The sequence below is a fragment of the Bolinopsis microptera genome, chromosome 9 (assembly GCF_026151205.1).
Source record: "Bolinopsis microptera isolate Bmic1 chromosome 9, MBARI_Bmic_1.0, whole genome shotgun sequence".
Lineage (NCBI taxonomy): Eukaryota > Metazoa > Ctenophora > Tentaculata > Lobata > Bolinopsidae > Bolinopsis > Bolinopsis microptera.
The window spans coordinates 9954537-9976766 of NC_087080.1; the positions used below are offsets into that span (position 1 = coordinate 9954537).

Genomic DNA, 22230 nt, shown 5'->3' on the forward strand with positions numbered 1-22230 from the left:
ATCCGAATAATACGACAAAAATGGTCAAATTTGGACGAATTTGGTCAAATTACGCGACTTTTACAGCTACTTTTGCTCCAAAAGCCGCGCACCATCAAATATGGCACCTAGGCGAAACTCACTGATCTTTCCAAAAAGGTATGACAAATTTGGTATTGGGGAAATTCTCACAATCTCTAGAAAACAGTGGTACAAAAATTTTTAAAATCCGAGCAAGTTTATTTTTATCGTGCACCTCCTACGCTTAGCGCTGGCCAGCGCTGGCCAGCGCTAGTTGTCGCTATCCAGCGCTATTTGTCGCGAAAATTATCGAAAATTTATCGAAAATTTATCAAAAATTGATACTTTGCGCTGGTTAGCGCTGGATAGCGCTGGCCAGCGCTGGCTAGCGCTGGATAGCGACAACAAGCGCTGGCCAGCGCTAGTTGTCGCCATCCAGCGCTAGCCAGCGCTGGCCAGCGCGCTAGTTATCGAACTGTTTTCTGCGATGGCCAGTTGCGCTGGCCATCGCAAACTATCGCGTGCGACAGTGTCGCATAGCCAGCGACAACTAGCGCTGGATAGCGACAACCAGCGCTGGATGGCGACAACTAGCGCTGGATGGCGACAACTAGCGCTGGATAGCGACAATTATCGAACAAATATATTTAGCGCTGGCCAGCGTTATCCAGCGCTGGATAGCGACAACTAGCGCTGGATGGCGACAACAAACGCTGGATAGCGCTAGTTGTCGCCATCCAGCGCTAGTTGTCGCGTTTTGACTATCGCAAAAGAACCCAAATGTTTTGAATATATTTGATCAGGTAATTTCTAACCGCTAAGTAACTACGGTATTCAAATATTTCATTACTGTTACTCAGTAAGAAACGGAAGTTTAATGTTAATGATCAAATGTTAGCCCAGTAAGATGTGTGATAATCATGAAGTCCGACCTGCATTTTCTTGAGAGGGACAGTATCTTGCAGACAATTACTTTTATTTCAGTCGAGCCTTGCGAGAACACCACATCCTTCGCTACGCCACTGTCACTGAACTATGGCCGCGTCACAATTAATTACAAACAGAGCTGTAATGTTGATACGTCAGCCCTAATGATTTGCGGCGGCTACTATTTTAAAACACGAAACCTGCCAGTTTTGGAATTATTATTTACTGATCTAATTGTCCTGCTGTCCCGGATAATTCCATCTAAATCTGTAAATTTATTCGTGAAAAAATTAAAATCCTTTCATAAATAAATACATTAATTATACTATAAATCTTATAGTCCAAATTAGAACGGTTCGATATAGGAAGACAGTATTTTGCTAACAGTTTTAGCAGGTAGTGGTCTTGAAAACATGTACTGACTTGAACGGTCAGCGTTACCGAACATTCACTAACATTTATCTAATAGACCAATATGAAAAAACCAAGTTAGCTGTAGCAACCCGTGATTTTAGTTTTTATTGTAATCGAAGTAAACATACCAAATATTTTGAATAGTTTTGTTCAGTTCATTTCTAACCGCTCAGTAAAGCTACGGTATTCAGATATTTCATTACTGTTACTCAGTAAGAGACGGCTGCGGAAGTTTAATGTTAAAGATCAAATGTTAGCCCAGTCAAATGTGTGATAATCATGAAGTTCGACCTGAATTATTTTGAGAGGGACAGTATCTTGTAGACAATTACTTTTCTTTCAGTCGAGCCCTGCGAGGACACCATATCCTTCGTTACGCCACTGTCACTGAACTATGGCCGCGTCACAATTAATTACAAACAGAGCAGCAATGTTGATACGTCAGCCCTAATGATTTGCGGCGGCTACTATTTTAAAACACGAAACCTTCCAGTTTTGGAATTATTATTTACTGATCTAATTGTCCTGCTGTCCCTGAAAATTCCATTTAAATCTGTAAATTTATTCGTGAAAATACTAAAATCCTTTCATAAATAAATACTCTAATTATACTATAAATCTTATAGTCCTAATTGGAACGGTTCGATATAGGAAGACAGTATTTTATTAAACGTTTTAGCAGGTAGTGGTCTTGAAAACATGTAGGTACTGACTTGAACGGTCAACGTTATCGAACATTCCCTAACATTTATCTAAAAGCCCAACATGAAAAAACCAAGTTAACTGTAGCAACCCGTGATTTTAGTTTTTATTGTAATCGAAGTGAACATTCCAAATATTTTGAATAGTTTTAATCAGGTCATTTCTAACCGCTCAGTAACTGCGGTATTCAGATATTTCATTACTGTTACTAAGTAGGAAACGGCTGCGGAAATTTATCGTTAAAGATCAAATGTTAGGCCAGTCAAATGTGTGATACTGATAATCATAAAGTTCGACCTGCATTTTCTTGAGAGGGACAGTATCTTGCAGACAATTACTTTTCTTTCAGTCGAGCCGTGCGAGGACACCACATCCTTCGCTACGTGCCACTGTCACTGAACTATGGCATCCTTTCATAAATAAATACATTAATTATTCTATAAATCTTATAGTCCTAAATTGGAACGGTTCGATATAGGAAGACAGTATTTTACTAAAAGTTTTAGCAGGTAGTGGTCTTGAAAACTGTACTGACTTGAACGGTAAGCGTTATTGAACATCCCCTAACATTTATCTATAAAAAATAGCCCAATATGAAAAAACCAAGTTAGCTGTAGCAACCCGTGTAGCTGTGATTTTAGTCTTTATTGTAATCGAAGTAAACATTCCAAATATTTTGAATAGTTTTGATCAGGTAATTTCTAACCGCTCAGTAACTACGGTATTCAGATATTTCATTACTGTTACTCAGTAAGAAACGGCTGCGGAAGTATAATGTTAAAGATCAAATGTTAGGCCAGTCAAATGTGTGATAATCATGAAGTTCGACCTGCATTATCTTGACAGGGACAGTATCTTGCAGACAATTACTTTTCTTTCAGTCGAGCCCTACGAGGACACCACATCCTTCGCTACGTGCCACTGTCACTGAACTATGGCCGCGTCACAATTAATTACAAACAGAGCTGCAATGTGGATACCTCAGCCTTAATTATTTGCGGCGGCTACTATTTTAAAATACGAAACCTTCCAGTTTTGGAATTATTATATTTTACTGATCTGAGTCATGTTATTGGATGATTTTTTAACGGGTGATACTCGTAAAATATCTGTTCCATATATTATATATATATATATCGTCGACGGTCCTATATATTATATAGGACCGTCGAAGAGTCCAACTCGGCGCGCGTCCTGGTAGGTTGTAAACCTACAAATGATTTTGCCTCCTTCAAACAATACATGCCAACAACAACAAAGCCAACCAGTGTCAATAATTGAAAATAACAAATCCCGACAATGAACAAGATCTCCTTAGCTTGAACAAAATAATTTTGTTAAACTCTATTTATGTTTAATTCGTATTTAATTCCTTATAAAATCAAAGAGGAATCAATCGTCGTAGGAATTTAAATTTTCATCCCCGACGGAATTTCTTTCAGTTTCCTTGAAACGTAGAAAATACAAAATCTTCAGGTTTTGGATAAGTAATCTTAAGGAATTTATAAAGTTATAATAAGAAATAGACATGTGTGATAAACTCAAAGATTCTTCGCTTCCATTAGAAATGTTACTTTCTACATTGGGTATCGTTATACCGGTACACTTTGGTGGGTAAGAAACAGTGTCGGAAGCAGATCTTCCTCATCAGGGTAAAAAATACGACGTATTGTATTACCTACTATAAAAAAAGAAAACGATGCTGAGAACTATTATATATTCACTACATGATAGGCCAGAACTGATCATTATGATTCCACCTCTGGATATCCTCAGAAATGGCAAGAGCTGGAGATCAAGTTCAAAGATTCCACTCACGCCATATCAGCGCTATTTCAGCTAGTTATATAGTTATGTCCAATTTGATTACAGCTATAACTATAAGCTTGGTTCCTCAAGCTGGAGAGCCATTTTAGGGCCAATAAAATAATTTCCACGGGTATTTTGTGGAGCAATCATTTTACTTTTAGGGCTTATGATTGTTCATGTGGAGATATAGTACGATTTAGTGAGTTATGTTTAATTTAAGGTTAGGACTGGATCTGGACGAGTCATTTTAGGACCTACAAACTTACAAAATAAATGTAACCGGCATTTTGTCGGGCTGAACATCCTGCACCCTTTGAACGTCCTTGATTTGATTGAACCTCAAAACCGGTGAGCTGGAGGCCAGTCTTTCAGGTTCTAATCCGACGTATCAGATCTACTTTAGCTAGTGAGTTATGTCCAATTTAAGGTTAAGACTGGATCTGGACGAGTCATTTTAGGGCCTACGAAATAAATTTTACCGGTATTTTGTCAAGCTGAACATCCCATCCGTCATCTGTACCCTTTGGCCGACATCCTGGTCGATATGCTTGAATCTTTAAAAATGACGAGCTGGAGGCCAGTCTTACAGGTTCTAATCCGACGTATTACTATCAGAGCTATATACTTTAGCTAGTGAGTTACCTTATCGGATCTTATGCGAACGGACATTAATTGAACGCTGGAGTTCCTAGGCCCTAGCGTTCATTTTAATGTCCGTTCAAATAAGGTCCGTCCAAGTTAAAGTCCGTTCAAATTTTTTCCAAGATTATTCTACTGCGAACTCATGTTTTACCTAAAATATGGGCTGCACGACTTCCAGGCCCCCCTATTATTAGGGGTCAGATCATATGACGTATAATTAGTGATGTGACGTATGATTAGTGATACCTTTAATTCATGGGCGACATCTGTCCGACAGCGACATCTGTCCAACTCAGAAAATAGGTTATTCGGACAATATCGGATCCTACCCTACGATTTTCTTGAAACTTTCCATTGGCATTAAGTATGGTGGTTATAGGACGAATAATTTGTGTAAGTTTGAGCGTGTTTCTATGTGCCAAATTTAAGAAATCACCTTTTTTTAATATGTCCAATTCGATAACTTTGAGACAAATAATTTGTGCAAGTTTGGATAAATTCAAAATTTCTATGTGCCAAATTTGAGATATCACTTCAAACACAAGAAAATAGTGCTTTCAGACATATGTAGTGTTACCGATACCTTTTTAATCTGTCATCAGAATAAATCATATCATTGGATCAATGAAAAATAAGGTATTATCAAATTTAGATATTCTTAGTATCGCATTATGGCATGATCACTGCTTCCTCGTTCACTTCTTCGGAGTTAGTAAGTTTACACTGAATGAGTGAAATGCAGGACCGAGGTGGTCTCAGGTCTAATAAAGAAAAGGTTTTTAAAAAGCGGGTATTATTAATGATGCTTTCAGTTTCAGCATGGAATATTTAAAATTAATGCACGATAACCCATTTGACGAAGATGACCTTTGATCATTGATATGCTCATCAAATCTGGTCATATTTCGTATCTGTTGTTTTTACACAACTTTTATAATCATAGATACTGATATATGACATGAGATATTTTGACATTTTTACTGCTTAACGACTGCTTTTCTTGCTTATTGTATGAAAAATTGATTTGCAAATTATCTGCTAAAATTTTAAAAACGCTAAATAAACATGAACAAATTTGGACTTTTGAACATCTTGCACCCTTTGGACATCCTCGATTTGCTTGAATCTCAAAAATGGCGAGCTCGAGTATTTCAGGCTCTAATATGACGTATCATGTCTTATACAGATAGTGGTTATAGACCCCACCCTCCTGCACTCAGTCCCCAATCTCCACTCTCCAGAACTCAGCAGTCATGTCTTATAGTCCGCACTCTTCAGCACAGAGCAGTCATGTCTTATAGTCCCCACTTTTCAGTACTAAGCAGTCATATCTTATAGTCCCCACTCTCCAGTACTCAGCAGTCATGTCTTATAGTCCCCACTCTTCAGTACTAAGCAGTCATATCTTATAGTCCCCACCCTCCAGCACTCAGCAGTCATGTCTTATAGTCCCCACTCTTCAGCACAGAGCAGTCATGTCTTATAGTCCCCACTCTTCAGTACTAAGCGGTCATATCTTATAGTCCCCACCCTCCAGCACTCAGCAGTCATGTCTTATTATAGTCCCCACTCTTCAGCACAGAGCAGTCATGTCTTATAGTCCCCACTCTTCAGTACTAAGCAGTCATATCTTATAGTCCCCACCCTCCAGCACTCAGCAGTCATGTCTTATAGTCCCCACTCTTCAGCACAGAGCAGTCATGTCTTATAGTCCCCACTCTTCAGTACTAAGCAGTCATATCTTATAGTCCCCACCCTCCAGCACTCAGCAGTCATGTCTTATAGTCCCAACTCTCCAGTACTAAGCAGTCATATCTTATAGTCCCCACTCTCCAGTACTAAGCAGTCATATCTTATAGTCCCCACTCTCCAGTACTAAGCAGTCATATCTTATAGTCCCCACCCTCCAGCACAGAGCAGTCATGTCTTATAGTCCCCACTCTTCAGTACTAAGCAGTCATATCTTATAGTCCCCACCCTCCAGCACAGAGCAGTCATATCTTATAGTCCCCACCCTCCAGCACAGAGCAGTCATGTCTTATAGTCCCCACTCTCCAGTACTAAGCAGTCATATCTTATAGTCCCCACTCTTCAGCACAGAGCAGTCATGTCTTATAGTCCCCACTCTTCAGTACTAAGCAGTCATATCTTATAGTCCCCACTCTCCAGTACTAAGCAGTCATATCTTATAGTCCCCACCCTCCAGCACAGAGCAGTCATGTCTTATAGTCCCTACTCTCCAGTACTAAGCAGTCATATCTTATAGTCCCCACTCTCCAGTACTAAGCAGTCATATCTTATAGTCCCCACCCTCCAGCACTCAGCAGTCATGTCTTATAGTCCCCACTCTCAAGCACTCAGCATTCATGTCTTATAGTCCCTACTCTCCAGTACTCAGCAGTCATGTCTTATAGTCCCCACTCTCCAGCACTCAGCAGTCATGTCTTATAGTCCCCACTCTCCAGTACTCAGCAGTCATGTCTTATAGTCCCCACTCTCCAGTACTAAGCAGTCATGTCTTATAGTCCCCACTCTCCAGTACTCAGCAGTCATGTCTTATAGTCCTCACCCTCAAGCACTCAGCAGTCATGTCTTATAGTCCCCACTCTTCAGCACTCAGCAGTGCATGTCTTACATTTCCCACATCTTATAGTGGTCATATTGATGTCAGGACAATTGCACCAATGTGCCATGGTTGAGGACTCATATTAAGTAGTTTAAACAGTCGAAACATATATTTTTAAGATACAGCTGTAAAAATTACTGCTTTGATTTCCCGACAAATTTAATAAAACGTAGTTAATTATACGTTTTACGTGATTATGAACAATTTTGATAAAAAAATATTTTTGAAAATTTTCAAAATTTTCTTATTAATTGATTAATTAATTATATAATCTAAAAGTTGTCAAAAAGAAAGTTGCTCTCTTTTATTTTTAAACACACTGGTTCAATCTAGAATATTCTACGACATTCAGAAGTCGAACGCATTTGCTTATTTGTTATTGGCCAAGTTGACTATTTATCATTTTATATTCTATCGCAGTATCGTAGCACTACAATCTTTGATAAATCCAAGACAACATTCAATAATACCTGATAGCGGCCGTTCTCAATATATTACACAAAACGGACCCCTCAGGGTGTCAACGTTGCCATATCAACCATGGAAATGTAGCGGTAGCCCTAATCTATAAGTCTATAGTTTACTAAACGCGAATCATACAGCCATCTGATTGGGTATTATAGGAGCATCACGTGTATTCTGGAAATTGTAGTGCCAAAAATAAACACCTGATATTAGCTTCTCCGTTTACCGTACGATAAGCTCGCTATCTTGCATTATCTTATATTTATCTGTTTCCGTAGTTGCGATAAGCCACTGCTTGAATACTTTTGGCGACCAATAACATTTCCGGAAAGACCCCCACGTGACATCTCTGTTTTGTCATTGGAGTGTAGGTAGCACACTATCAGTATTGCAGTGGCTTTCAAATAAGTATTTTGTTCGTTGCCCTAATCTCTTGTGCTGCTAATTCTAAATAATTTGCTTTCGTTATCTCAACAATTGACAAACGTATTTATTCTTTAATATACACTCAGTTTGCTTTATAAAGACGGTTAATTTTGGCGAAGGCTTCACCGTCTTTAATTGATCGCAACCCGTCTTTAAATTTGCTGGTAGAAGTAAGGTCAGTGTATGAAATGTGCTTACATCTGATCTATTAAAATGGTTGCTCAGTGAAACGTAGATAATGATAGAGGCAAACAGTATATAAAGCGGATCAAAGTTGAGGAGAGTATCTCATTAGCACTACCATCTCCAGTACTGCAACACTACAACTTGAGTACAACAGCTACAACGATGTTCGATGAAGATACGGTGAAGGTGGTCAGAGGGAGAACTGCTAACAGTCAGAACCTTCTACACCGTGGTTTCCGCTACTCCAAAGATGGAAAGCCGACTCTGGATGGACGACAGGCTTGGAGGTGCGTGAAGAAGAAAGACAGATGCAAGGGACGACTCTACACCCTCAACGGATCCCTGGTGTCAGTCACCCAGCCTCACAACCACAGTGCCGATTACTCAGAACCACAGAATCTACTGCTCCGTTACTGGCTCATCTACAAGGAAGCCTTCGAAGCCCTCGACAGTCTTGGCAACTTCTCTCCAGACAACATCATGCTGGACTACGAGCTAGCTCTCCGGAATGCCTCATCTGCCACCTTCCCTTCCGCAAAAATGAACAACTAAACTAACAAGAATTATACAAAATGATAAAGAGAAAAGAAAAAATAAAACTTATAATGCGAATCTAGAACAAAACTTAGAAACAAGTTGAATTTGTAAGTTCTGTCTTAGGTACAGTTTCTAGTAGTAGTAGTACCGCCGTACTGTCCAATGTAAAGTGGGTGTCATGTGATCCGCCGTACCGTCCAACCTTTTTGGAAAGTACCGCCGTACCGTCCTCCGCTGTACCGTCCTCCGCCGGACTGTACACCGCCGCAGTGACTTCCGCCGCAGTGACCGGTTCCCATTTTTAGACCTGTTGTGGCCGTCTTTAATTTTTCAATCTTGAATTCTTGCAGTTTTTAATTTTCGTTCATTTGAAGGCTCCGTCTTTATCAAGGGCGTCTTTAAAAAATAAACTGAGTGTAGTCCTCACATTTCATTTCCCGTTTATATTTAATTTTCCTGTTTACATTTCCCGTTGTACAGTTTTCATAATAATTGATTAGAAGTTAGCAAGAGGCCAATGAGTCATGAGTGCCGAAACGTCGATTATTGTTATTTAGTTTTCACCAGTTATTATTTGCCTTATTTCACTTTGTCTGTCGAGAGCTATTATGCTCCCTACTAAACACTAATTAATGCATTATAAAATACAAATTACATACTACATAATATTATGCACTAGTTGCATTTCAAAATTTGCACTGGATATCTCACACAACTACTCATGATATAATTAATACACTAAACACTTAGCATTTAATATTGAAATAAAATATCGGTTATTAGGCAAGTTTCCATAAACGATATTTTATGATCGGCGCCGATAATCGCTTATTGAGCGCTTTTTCGGCGCTTTTTTTTTTTAAAACCGTTTACAATCGCTTTTTTTACGATTATAAACGGTTCAAAAAAAAATCGCTTATAATCGACTATAATTGGTGTCATAATTCAAAAAAGCGCTTTTTTGAATTTAAAAGCGCTTATAAGCGCTTTTAAGCGCTTACTAGCGTCGCTGAGCGATTTGAAAGCGGTTTTCCAGTAGGATTGGCGCCAAAAACGGGTGGATAAGCGGTTGGCCGGATAAGCGATTCGTAGGCGCTTTTTTGAACCATTTATAAGCGATTATAAGCGCTTATAATTGGGGTGCAATTTAGCTGTTTGTAAAGCGCAAATAAAGCGCTTATAAGCGCTTTTAAAATTGAGTCAGGAAAACGCTATATTACATCTTATAACCGCTTATAATCGATTATAAGCGTTTTTTTAGAAATCGCTTATTACGGCTAATTCATCGCTATTTCACCGCTTTTACCGCTTTTCCTATCATCCATGGCCAGGTGAGCAGGAATTAAAAAGCGCTTATAAGCGCTTTTTCGATGCTGCCCCTATCCTGGTCGGAACGGGGTAGTGCCCGGAATTTAAAAGCGCTTATAAGCGATTTCTCAATTCCCCTTAACCTGGTTGGAACTTTCATGTGCTTTTCTGAGCAACCTGGGGTGCACCGGCAGAGTCAGGATTTAAAGCGCTTATAGGCGCTTATGATCGCTTTTCTACCACTTTTCCTATCACCCATGGCATGGGTTGGCAAGAATTATAAAGCGCTTATAAGCGTTTTTCAATGCTGCCCCTTACCTGGTCGGAACGGGGGAGTGCCCGGAATAAAAAAGCGCTCATAAGCGCTTTTTAAATGCTGCCCCTAACCTGGTCGGAACTGGAAATCAGAGTGCCCGCTTATAAGTGCTTTTCTGAGCAACCTGGGGTGCACCGGCAGAGTCAGGATTAAAAAGCGCTTATGATCGCTTTTCTACCGCTTTTCCTATCGCCCATGGCCTGGTTGGCAGGAATTAGAAAGCGCTTATAAGCGCTTTTTCAATGCTGCCACTAACCTGGTCGGAACGGGGGTGTGCCCGGAATTAAAAAGCGCTTATAAACGATTTCTCAATTCTCTTCAACCTGGTCGGAACTGGAGAGTGCCCACTTGCATGTGCTTTTCTGAGCAACCTGGGGTGCACCGGCAGAGTCAGGATTTAAAAGCGCTTATAGGCGCTTATGATTGCTTTTCTACCGCTTTTCCCATCACCCATGGCCTGGTTGGCAAGAATTATAAAGCGCTTATAAGCGTTTTTTCAATGCTGCCCCTAACCTGGTCGGAACGGGGGAGTGCCTGGAATTAATAAGCGCTTATAAGCGATTTCTCAATTCCCCTTAACCTGGTCGGAACTAGAAATCAGAGTGCCCGCTTATAAGTGCTTTTCTGTGCAACCTGGGGTGCACCGGCAGAGTCAGGATTTAAAAGCGCTTATAGGCGCTTATGATCGCTTTTCTACCGCTTTTCCTATCGCCCATGGCCTGGTTGGCAGGAATTAGAAAGCGCTTATAAGCGCTTTTTCAATGCTGCCACTAACCTGGTCGCAACGGGGGAGTGCCCGGAATTAAAAGGCGCTTATAAGCACTTTTTCAATGCTGCCCCTAACCTGGTCGGAACGGGGGAGTGCCCGGAATTTAAAAGCGCTTATAGTTATAAGCGATTTCTCAATTCCCTTCAACCTGGTCGGAACTGGAGAGTGCCCACTCGTATGTGCTTTTCTGAGCAAACTGGGGTGCACCGGCAGAGTCAGGATTTAAAAGCGCTTGTAGGCGCTTATGATCGCTTATCTACCGCTTTTCCCATCACCCATGGGCTGGTTGGCAGGAATTAGAAAGCGCTTATAAGCGCTTTTTTAATGCTGCCCCTAAGGATTTGAAAAGCGGTTATAAGTTATAAGCGATTACAATAACTTTTTATTGCTGGTTTTTCTCATTCAAGGAACTGAAGATATATCCAAATAATACGACAAAAATCAACGAATTTGGTCAAATTTGGTCAAATTACGCGACTTTTACAGCTAATTTTGCTCCAAAAGCCGCGCACTATCAAATATGGCACCTAGGCGAAACTCACTGATTTTTCTAAAAAGGTATGACAAACTTGGTATTGTGAAAATTCTCACAGTCTCTAGAAAACAATGGTACAAAAATTTTTTAAATCCGAGCACCGAGCAAGTTTATTTTTATGGTGCACCCCCTAGCAAAGTTCTCCCACAATAATTGTCAGAAATTGTAAAGCGCTTGCAAGCGTTTATTTATATGTTGTTAATGGTGGTGGTTGTCCTGGTGGCGGTCGATGCGCGCTGCGTCATGTCAGTCATACACACTTCACATTCAGAACTTGCAAAAGAAAAAGATAGTATATGAAATTGAATTATTGCGCTTGGCCACGCTCAGTCTGTCAACGAGTATGACAGGCCTGTTTATGTCATTCCAAGGAATCTCTAGTCGGGCTGAGCGAATCACGACGTCTGAAAAAAGTGCGGTGCTCATTGAAAGTTAGTGTGTGCGTGACCAGCATTCACGTACTTGTTCATAATCAATCGTGGACATAAAAACAAGTGCACGCTGAGTACCAATAGGAAAAAAGTAATGTGTATATAGTTATACGCTAGTAAAGCCGTGCGCGTGCAGGCGTGCTGAGATAGCTTGTAAAATTTGGTTATTAGATAGTAAAACTGCAACAAATAAACCGCGCCAGATTGCGCGTTTGAATCGCTCCTACGAAATCGCTCGCCCAAATTTTAAGAAAATTCTTGTGAAAAGGCCTTTGGGTATGACATTGATCTAAATTGGTGTATTTTTGGACGCTGATCCCGAATCACCCGCCATGACGTAGGGTAAAAATATTTCCCTGGAGAGTTACATGGGCAAAAACCGTTTTAGTCACGTGACAGGCTAGTAAAACATGATTTCGATTGTTTAGGGCTCATGTTAGGGTTTGGGTTAAGGTACGCGTCGTGCATACATACTAAATACAGAGTAATAATACAATAATAATTAAAAATGCTTTAAATTATGATAAAATTAGTATAGATTTTGGACGCTTTTAACGGGTGATACTCATAATATATTTGTTTCAAATATTTGACCAAAACCCATAATCATGGGTAGAGTGGAGCGCTGCCAGTGTCTCTCTTTCCCAAACAAAAGGCAATGATATCAATTTGAATGACCGTTATCAAATGCAAAATGATACCGAGAATGAAATCGGTCGCTCGCTTTTCCCATTCATTTACAATTGAAATAGATTACATGTTATAAATCGAAACTTATTACAATTCGTAAGCCATGAATGAGTGGGAAAAGCGAGCGACCGATTTCATTCTCGGTATCATTTTGCATTTGATAACGGTCATTCAAATTGATATCATTGCCTTTTGTTTGGGAAAGAGAGACACTGGCAGCGCTCCACTCTACCCATGATTATGGGTTTTGGTCAAATATCATCTGTTTTTGATTATAATGTCAGGGTACTTTACAAAGCCGAAATGTAAACTCATAACTTCATTAATATTAATAAGGAGGTGATTTCAACAATTTCGAAATTTTTCCTTTAAAAACATTTCCTTGTGTTTAGGTAAGCATATCGGTCGATCACTGACTGAATATGCCACTTTATGCTCATTCAAGTTGGCATTAAATTCATATATAATGACATTAAACTGTCGTGGCAAAGCAGAATTTGTTGGAAATCACGAATGAGCAAAATTCTCACCTTTCGCACGTGCAAACTTTGAGCAGACGTTGCGTGCGCATCCAATATTGAATCGCCGTAAATTTTTGCATGTAATTGTTTTATATATAGCTTGATAAGCATGCAAAGTTTCAAAGTATTTTAAGAAGAACTGTAATCACAACGGCACTCTAAAGTTGACAGAAAATGACGAAAACAGCAATTTTCAGTGATTTTAGCGATTTTCTATCAATTTGGGCGTGTCCCAACGTGTGCAACTTTTTGATTTTCAACTTTAAAACTAGCCTATGACACAATTTATACCTATAGGAAGCAGAACTGAGCTCCACAACCCAAGGCATGGCCCAACACCAGAGAATACTAAATCGCAAAATTGACGTTTTTATAAAATAATTCTTCAAAAAAGCACAAACTTCAATGACGAATATCTTTATGAAGGAGCAAGCTAGAAAAACTTTCCGGTAGATTTTCAGAATGCTTGAACAATTATCTAAGGTGAAAATTTCCTCAGATTTTGAATAAAATTACTCCTTAATGGTTTAAAATTAATTTTAAAAGTTATTACTTTGTCAAAAATCAAGTTTTAAAAACGGTTAACTTGATGACGTCATCAAGGGGTGTTTATGACGTCATATAATTTTTTTATACAATGTAAACTAAAGTATAAACAATTATTTGCAAGACCTGTGGTCGGAAATGGCTGTATCTTTTATACTTTTGAATCTATGGACAATTAAATACAGGCTACAATTGACTGGCAAAGCGTCTATCCCTGAATATATATATATATGTATATATGTATCACGACAATCTATCGTAAAACAGGGGTTCTAGAAAACCCACTTCCCGATGCTCCTGAAACCTGAAACTTTTTTTGCAGTCGATTTGGTCAACGTCTAGACGCCCCGAAAAATTTCAGATCTCTAACTCAATTTTAACATGGTTTTTAGGGCACCTGAATATGGCGATTTTGGGTTTTTTACCGAATTTCGTATAACAGTGCTGGCGAGTATTTTTACTATTTTATGCAAATTTCTTAAAAATCTCAACATAACTATTTTTATTCCTGTCATCTTTGACATCAAATTAGAATGTTTTGAACTAAAAATAAATCTGCTGAACGACTTCCGATGAGTCTTAATGCCTGAAAAACTCCTGCCGGAGGCGGCGGCCTTCGGCCGCCGCCTCCGGCCGGAGTGCACGCTTCGCGTGCACGAAAGAGGCTTCCGACGAGTACCAAAGGGGTTATAATAGTAAAGGGGGTACAATAGTAAAGGGGGTACACAGTATACCCCCAATAAAGACACCGCTCGTGCTTGCCAGCACTGTGATTAGGACCGTCGACGATTGACGGATGTTACTCGTCTAAATTTATTCGAAGTAGCACGCGCCGCTTTCTTCTCGAAGTCGATGGCAAGTGCTACGAAGTAGCGCGCGCCGGGCCAGATCATTAACAATGGTCAACGTCGACGAGTCCAACTCGGCGCGCGCCCTGGTAGGTTATTAACCTACAAGGACGCTTCAATTCCGAATCACCCCTCATGGCTGTATTATATATAGTTATAACCATAAGTTTGTGTGTTTATAACCATACAAGACGTATTTATACCATGCAAAACGTATTTATAAGCATGCAAGACACTTAATTGTCGCCGGTCTAATTGCTTATATTTGTGATAAATATTTTAAGAGTATCACTTGACCATTGCATGTTACATGTTACTGGTCTGGCCCGACATAGCACGTGCCATCGTGGCATTTCGAGAAGAAAGCGGCGCGCGCTACTTTAGACGAGTAACATCCGTCAATTAAGAGTATCACCTGTTAACCATGGGTATTGGGTCTATTTGTATCATTCAGGTCGCGTCGTGACATAGTCATAAGTAAATTATAAACAATTGCGCGGTAATCGGTAAACATTAACAAGCTGATATGCCCATTTTACAGCATGAACTAACATGAGACAAAATAAAATATTGACTCACAATGCGATGTCAATCTTTCAATTCACAGCTTGGCGAGGCCCAGTCTAGTGGTGAATTTTTACCAAACTAGCGAAACGTAATGTTGAATGTGATTGCGAGAATTGACGGGTGACACTCGTAAAATATTTGTTCCATATATTGGAGTCCAACTCGGCTTTTACTAATTCGCTCGCCCAAACATTTCACGTGACTTTGGTTTTTATGGTTTTGCAGCCGTACAAAACGGTTTTACATAAATCCTAATCCCAACCCTAACCCTAACCATAGCCCCGAAGTTAACCATAACCCTTACCACAAGCCTAACCCTAACCCGGGCCCTAAACAATCGAATTCGTATATTACTAGCCTGTCACGTGACCAAAACGGATTTTTGCACATAACTCTCCAGGGAAGCATTTTAACCCTACGTCATGGGGGGTGATTCAGAATCAGCGTCCAAAAATACACCGATCTAGATCACTTTCATGCCCCAAAGGGCCTTTTCACAAGAATTTCCTTAAAATTTGGGCGAGCGATTTAGTAGAAGCGGTAGAAAAGCGATCATAAGCACCTATAAGCGCTTTTAAATCCTGATTCTGCCGGTGACCCCAGGTTGCACAGAAAAGCACTTATAACTAATCTATAAGCGGGCACACTGATTTCCAGTTCTGACCAGGTTAAGGGGAATTGAGAAATCGCTTATAAGCGCAGCATTAAAAAAGCGCTAATGAGCGCTTTTTAATTCCGGGCACTCCCCCGTTCCGACCAGGTTAGTGGCAGCATTGAAAAAGCGCTTATAAGCGCTTTCTAATTCTTGCCAACCAGGCCATGGGTGATAGGAAAAGCGGTAGAAAAGCGATCATAAGCGCTTTTAAATCCTGACTCTGCCGTGTACCCCAGGTTGCTCAGAAAAGCACTTATAAGCGGGCACTCTGATTTCCAGTTCCGACCAGGTTAGGGGCAGCATTTAAAAAGCGCTTATGAGCGCTTTTTAATTCCGGGCACTCCCCCGTTCCGACCAGGTTAGTGGCAGCATTGAAAAAGCGCTTATAAGCGCTTTCTAATTCTTGCCAACCAGGCCATAGGTGATAGGAAAAGCGGTAGAAAAGCGATCATAAGCGCTTTTAAATCCTGACTCTGCCGTGTACCCCAGGTTGCTCAGAAAAGCACTGATAAGCGGGCACTCTGATTTCCAGTTCCGACCAGGTTAGAGGCAGCATTTAAAAAGCGCTTATGAGCGCTTTTTAATTCCGGGCACTCCCCCGTTCCGACCAGGTTAGTGGCAGCATTGAAAAAGCGCTTATAAGCGCTTTCTAATTCTTGCCAACCAGGCCATGGGTGATAGGAAAAGTGGTAGAAAAGCGATCATAAGCGCTTTTAAATCCTGACTCTGCCGGTGCACCCCAGGTTGCTCAGAAAAGCACATGCAAGTGGGCACTCTCCAGTTCCGACCAGGTTAAGGGGAATTGCGCTTATAAGCGCTTTTAAATTCCGACGAGGTTAGGGGCGGCATTGAAAAAGCGCTTATAAGCGCTTTTAAATTCCGGGCACTCCCCCGTCCCGACCAGCTAAGGGGCAGCATTGAAAAACGCTTATAAGCGCTTTATAATTCTTGCCAACCCATGCCATGGGTGATAGGAAAAGTGGTAGAAAAGCGATCATAAGCGCCTATAAGCGCTTTCAAATCCTGACTCTGCCGGTGCACCCCAGGTTGCTCAGAAAAGCACATGAAAGTTCCAACCAGGTTAAGGGGAATTGAGAAATCGCTTATAAGCGCTTTTAAATTCCGGGCACTACCCCGTTCCGACCAGGATAGGGGCAGCATCGAAAAAGCGCTTATAAGCGCTTTTTAATTCCTGCTCACCTGGCCATGGATGATAGGAAAAGCGGTAAAAGCGGTGAAATAGCGATGAATTAGCCGTAATAAGCGATTTCTAAAAAAACGCTTATAATCGATTATAAGCGGTTATAAGATGTAATATAGCGTTTTCCTGACTCAATTTTAAAAGCGCTTATAAGCGCTTTATTTGCGCTTTACAAACAGCTAAATTGCACCCCAATTATAAGCGCTTATAATCGCTTATAAATGGTTCAAAAAAGCGCCTACGAATCGCTTATCCGGCCAACCGCTTATCCACCCGTTTTTGGCGCCAATCCTACTGGAAAACCGCTTTCAAATCGCTCAGCGACGCTAGTAAGCGCTTAAAAGCGCTTATAAGCGCTTTTAAATTCAAAAAAAGCGCTTTTTTGAATTATGACACCAATTATAGTCGATTATAAGCGATTTTTTTTGAACCGTTTATAATCGTAAAAAAAGCGATTGTAAACGGTTTTTTTTTTAAAAAAGCGCCGAAAAAGCGCTCAATAAGCGATTATCGGCGCCGATCATAAAATATCGTTTATGGAAACTTGCCCGTTATTATTAGCGTGACTATAATTATTAATCAATGTAAATACTTACTATTTAACGAAAAAATATATAAAGATGATAACTGGTGGTATTGACGATAATAAAGTTAAACAAATAAGAACCAGTACTGTATAATCGCACCAGTTTAAACAACCCAATGCGAAAGGTGTCTGCTGTAACGCATTATCGAATACAACAAAACATTCTGCATTAACAGTACTACCCATGTACTGGATAATCATTCCAACTATTCTAAATATCATAGCAAAACTAATAAATCCTCTTGCTAGTGTTGCTGCAATGTAAAATAAATATGCCAAACTGCCGTATTCTTCACTTTCTTTAATTAACTTAAAATCATTAAAACCTGACTTTAATATCTTTATAACCGGTAAAATATAAATTAAGGCAGTAACAACGTCCTTGGCTACCAGAAACCAAGGAGGGTTATTTATAATAAATTTATCTACATAAAAGTATTCTAATATTAACTCAGGTGCATCTTCTAACAATAATTTAATAGATACAGCTAACAATGTTAATAACACCACATTGTAGTGTTTCTCCCTCTCATTCTTGTTACTCTCCAAAACACTAATATAACAGAAAGCAACTATTATACTTTTAATAGCACCTAAACATGCAAATCCTAATATACTATTATTAACGTGAGTATTTCTGTAAATTAAGGGATCTATTAACTCACCACGCTCTAGTTTATAAAAATAATACGTGTCAAAGATAACGTCCACCATATCCCAGAATATTTTAAATATTGGTAAAATAATAAGCTGTAAAATTAAAAGTTTATGTGCACAACTTAATGGTAAAGTTATACATCCGAAGAAAATCTGTCTACGTTTTATAGATTCTTTAACATCACCTTTTGTTACTTCCATCTCCTTAATACTTATTTCCTCTTTCAATAAATTATCTTCTATATCTTTGTAATCTGTCTCTTTTTTGTTTAAAAACTTCACTTTAAGTCCTGTCACAAGCAACTCTCCTTTAATCTTCTCATACTGGGCACTCCCTAAATGTTTCTTAGCGTACAATAGACGAGTGTTTCTCCTGTACGAGTCCTTAATAACTGTCCAGGGGGTGTAACCTACAATAACAATAATAAGCAACACTACCACAGGGTATAGGACAGGTACTATCATAGCAAATATTGCTCCTGTCTCACTCACACGTGGTGTCCACGTGACTAGTGTTACATTGCATATCTTGTTGCCAGCTACTGTTACACATGTTCCATTCTTTGTTGTGTTACCTGAGGGGTAAATCAATTATCAGTTTATTATATTAAACAATCTAATGTACTGTTATTAATTTTTTATTATTTTTTTATTGTTTATTTATTTTTTTATTTTTTTTATAATTTTTTTAATTTTTTTTTGAGGTTGCCCCTTTCAAAACCAATGGTGCTCGTGGGTGTATACTGTATTAGTAGGTTAGTACTCAGTATTTGTCGCCCACCAAGTTCTAGCATCGCTATTTATTAACTAACCAGTGGCCTCCACTAATTATTATTATTATTATGTTAACAATAACGTATTTCTTACTGTAAAGTAACAGTTATGTGATAGAAACGAAAATCATCCTATATCTACTACAATTACAAATAACGTTCATCAGTCAAAAAACCTGCTGCTGTTAGATCAAGAATTTTAAAATATTTAATAAAATATAACCTACCGTTATGGCAGTCTAATATCATGGCTCCCGTCACATCGTAGAACCTCGCCGTACATTCCCCGCATTTATCAACTACACATTGAGCATCGGGATTGTTTTCACATTTTGCTGTGAGACAAGGGTCCGAAATACAAGTTACTGCGGGAACATCCTCAGAACAGCCGTCATGTGGTTCACGGGTTTGAGTACCTGAGGGTGTGGTCTGTTTAAATCTCTGTTTTATTATATTTATTGTTCATTAAAGTTTGGCAGCATGTGTTGAATGTTGATTACAAGTAGTACATTGTTGTACCCTCCAGAAATTAGATAAACCGTTTCACAATGAATAAAGAAGGGCGGATAATGTACATTAACTTGGAACTGATTCATCCAATCGCAATATTTCGAACAATAAATAAATCCTAAATCTCACGAGGACTTACAGACTGGGCAGCACTGATCCGGAGTTTTGATCAGTTTATCGGGTTCACATTCATTGGTCTCGTCACATGCCAATCTGTCACATTCAACGTCTTTTCGTCCTGTCAAAACAACAGGTTCACAAACCAGTTATAATGTAATCTGATCCATAATTTATAATTAGTACAGACAAATCCGTCTAAAAAATGGAGTTGCTAACACGAGAAGCTTTCTAGGAATTTTTACGTTTTAGAGTTCCATTAGATGCCCTGAAAAACTTATTAAACATCTCACGTATGATATGGCCATTTTTACCACATTTCTTGTTTGTCAAATATCTTTAGTTGTGGACATCGTAGAAAGTTGCAGATTAATTAAGGGTGTCTAAATGTTCAACGAGAAACACTTTCTTAAACAGTTTTCACTCAGATAATCAGTTAATTGGATAATTACCCAATTAGCTAATAACCAAAAAATTCTTATTGTCTCTGAAGAAGATCGGAATTGATTTAAAAACGGAGAAAAGCAGTTTTTAGAGAAACGTCGAAAATCTTTCAGACTGTCAAAAATGACAGACTGAGCTCCGCCCAGTGCGAAATGTTTTTAGAAAAAATTTCGAAAAATATATATTTTACCAAAATAGATCAAATTGAATGAAACGTGGAGAAAAATGTTTTTTATGAAAGCTTTGAAAATTTTTCGTTCCGGGAATACTAATCAGTAACATTTACACTTACAGTTGAAGTTCAGTAAATTTTAACAGATTTTCAGGTTCAGGAATTACTACGTGGAAAGTTTTGAAACTATAAAACGTAATGCACATTTATTATTATGTTGCTAATCGGGGTGGTTCTCTTAATGAGAGACGTGAGTCTTGCTGAGTCTCTTCACTGACACTCTATACTTACACTCTTTACACTCTACACTTTACTTACACTGTTTACTTACACTTGTAACTTGTAAGTGGAGTACCTGAGACGATCAGATGTGAATGGTAAATACGCGGCCCACTAGGTATTAGGTGTAAATACTGGAAGATGGAAGACAATAGTATCGCATTCACATTCATCACTGGTCGAAGAGGAAGTCACCATGCAGGTGCTAAACTACTGCAAGTACAATCATTCTATAAGGTGTCCCTGCCGGTGCTATATCTCTCTCTCATACAAATCCCTCGCTATGGATAAGACAACCACGAAGCAAACCTCGGCGTGACAAATCAGGGTGGGGGTATGAAAAATGTTTCTCAACCTAACCATAATTTTTGCGCTGAGTCCTTTACCCGGCTAATTGAATACAAATTAGATCCTTACCTGTCTTGTCAGCAACACATTTGCATAGTAAACATGAGTCTGCGTACCAAGTTTCCCCAACACCATACTGTCTTCCTGTTTTGTCTTCACACGAACCTGCGGAATATTATTTTATTGAGGCACAGAGACTGGTGATGGTGTCTGCGCCAATTTTAAAAACTGGTACTAGTAGATCAATGTTATAAACATCTTATATGTACCTGATGATTATAATTAAATTAGAATGATGACCAACTTTCTTGAATAGTGAGCTCAATTAAGCGCCCCCCCCCCCCCCCCCCCCCCCAATTGATTACTAGAAATTCTACAACTATTGAATTGTCTTACCTTCACTGTTTATAAATCCTCCGGAAACCAGACAGGAGAATTTAATAACGACAGTAAATATCGCGATGTTAAGGTTGTTCATAATAGTCGATGCTTTACCTATTAATACATTATCAAGTTTATCATATCGCTTGGCATATAGGAATAGAATTAATCAGGTAACTGGCAAAAGTCCCGCACACATTGGGACGTCCGCGGAGTTTCTCGATGTAATCCGATTTATATGACCCTAAATAACACTAATTACTCGGGTACACTTTTTCACCAGTGGGGCATTTCTCGGAATCACGCCCTTTTTGACCGCACCCATATCGCGACCCCCACCATAAATTATCTCAGCTTCTGATTGAGATACAGACCTCAATTATGAACCAAAATGTGCCTAAGATGCAGGTTTATATTAGTGCTATGAAGATACTTAAGGCCTAAGAGACTTAGTTTTTGAGAAATCGCCAAAGATCCAATTTTACTATATTAGCAGTCTCGTGAGTAACAATTATTACACTTATTTCAAGATATCTCAGCTTCTGATTGGAGCTAAGCGCTCATCTTGGGCATTAAAATGGTCAAAATCATCGTATTGAGTGGGGTAGAGCATGGTTTTAAAGTCTTCAGACTTCAGGTTGTTGAGTTATTAGGTCAGATTCCATTTTTTACGCTCTCGCGAGTAGCGATTGGTGCACTTATTTCAAGATATCTCAGCTTCTGATTGGAGCTAAGCGCTCATCTTGGGCATTAAAATGGTCAAAATCATCGTATTGAGTGGGGTAGAGCATGGTTTTAAAGTCTTCAGACTTCAGGTTGTTGAGTTATTAGGTCAGATTCCA

At 39.3% G+C, this 22230-nt stretch overlaps 1 protein-coding gene and 2 long non-coding RNA genes across 3 annotated transcripts in view; 1 reads left to right on the plus strand and 2 right to left on the minus strand.

Moving 5' to 3' along the window:
- Positions 1-22230, plus strand: part of LOC134820871 (uncharacterized) — a 1079557-nt gene that overhangs the window by 797319 nt on the left and 260008 nt on the right. The window lies entirely within an intron of this gene.
- Positions 1-22230, minus strand: part of LOC134820887 (uncharacterized) — a 507687-nt gene that overhangs the window by 395973 nt on the left and 89484 nt on the right. The gene's annotated exons all lie outside the window — the stretch shown is intronic.
- Positions 19129-21185, minus strand: LOC134821230 (uncharacterized). The gene is made up of 3 exons (XR_010160997.1): positions 21077-21185; positions 19787-19885; positions 19129-19553 (listed from the first exon to the last, which is right to left on the minus strand). It is a non-coding gene; the product is annotated as an uncharacterized LOC134821230 (long non-coding RNA).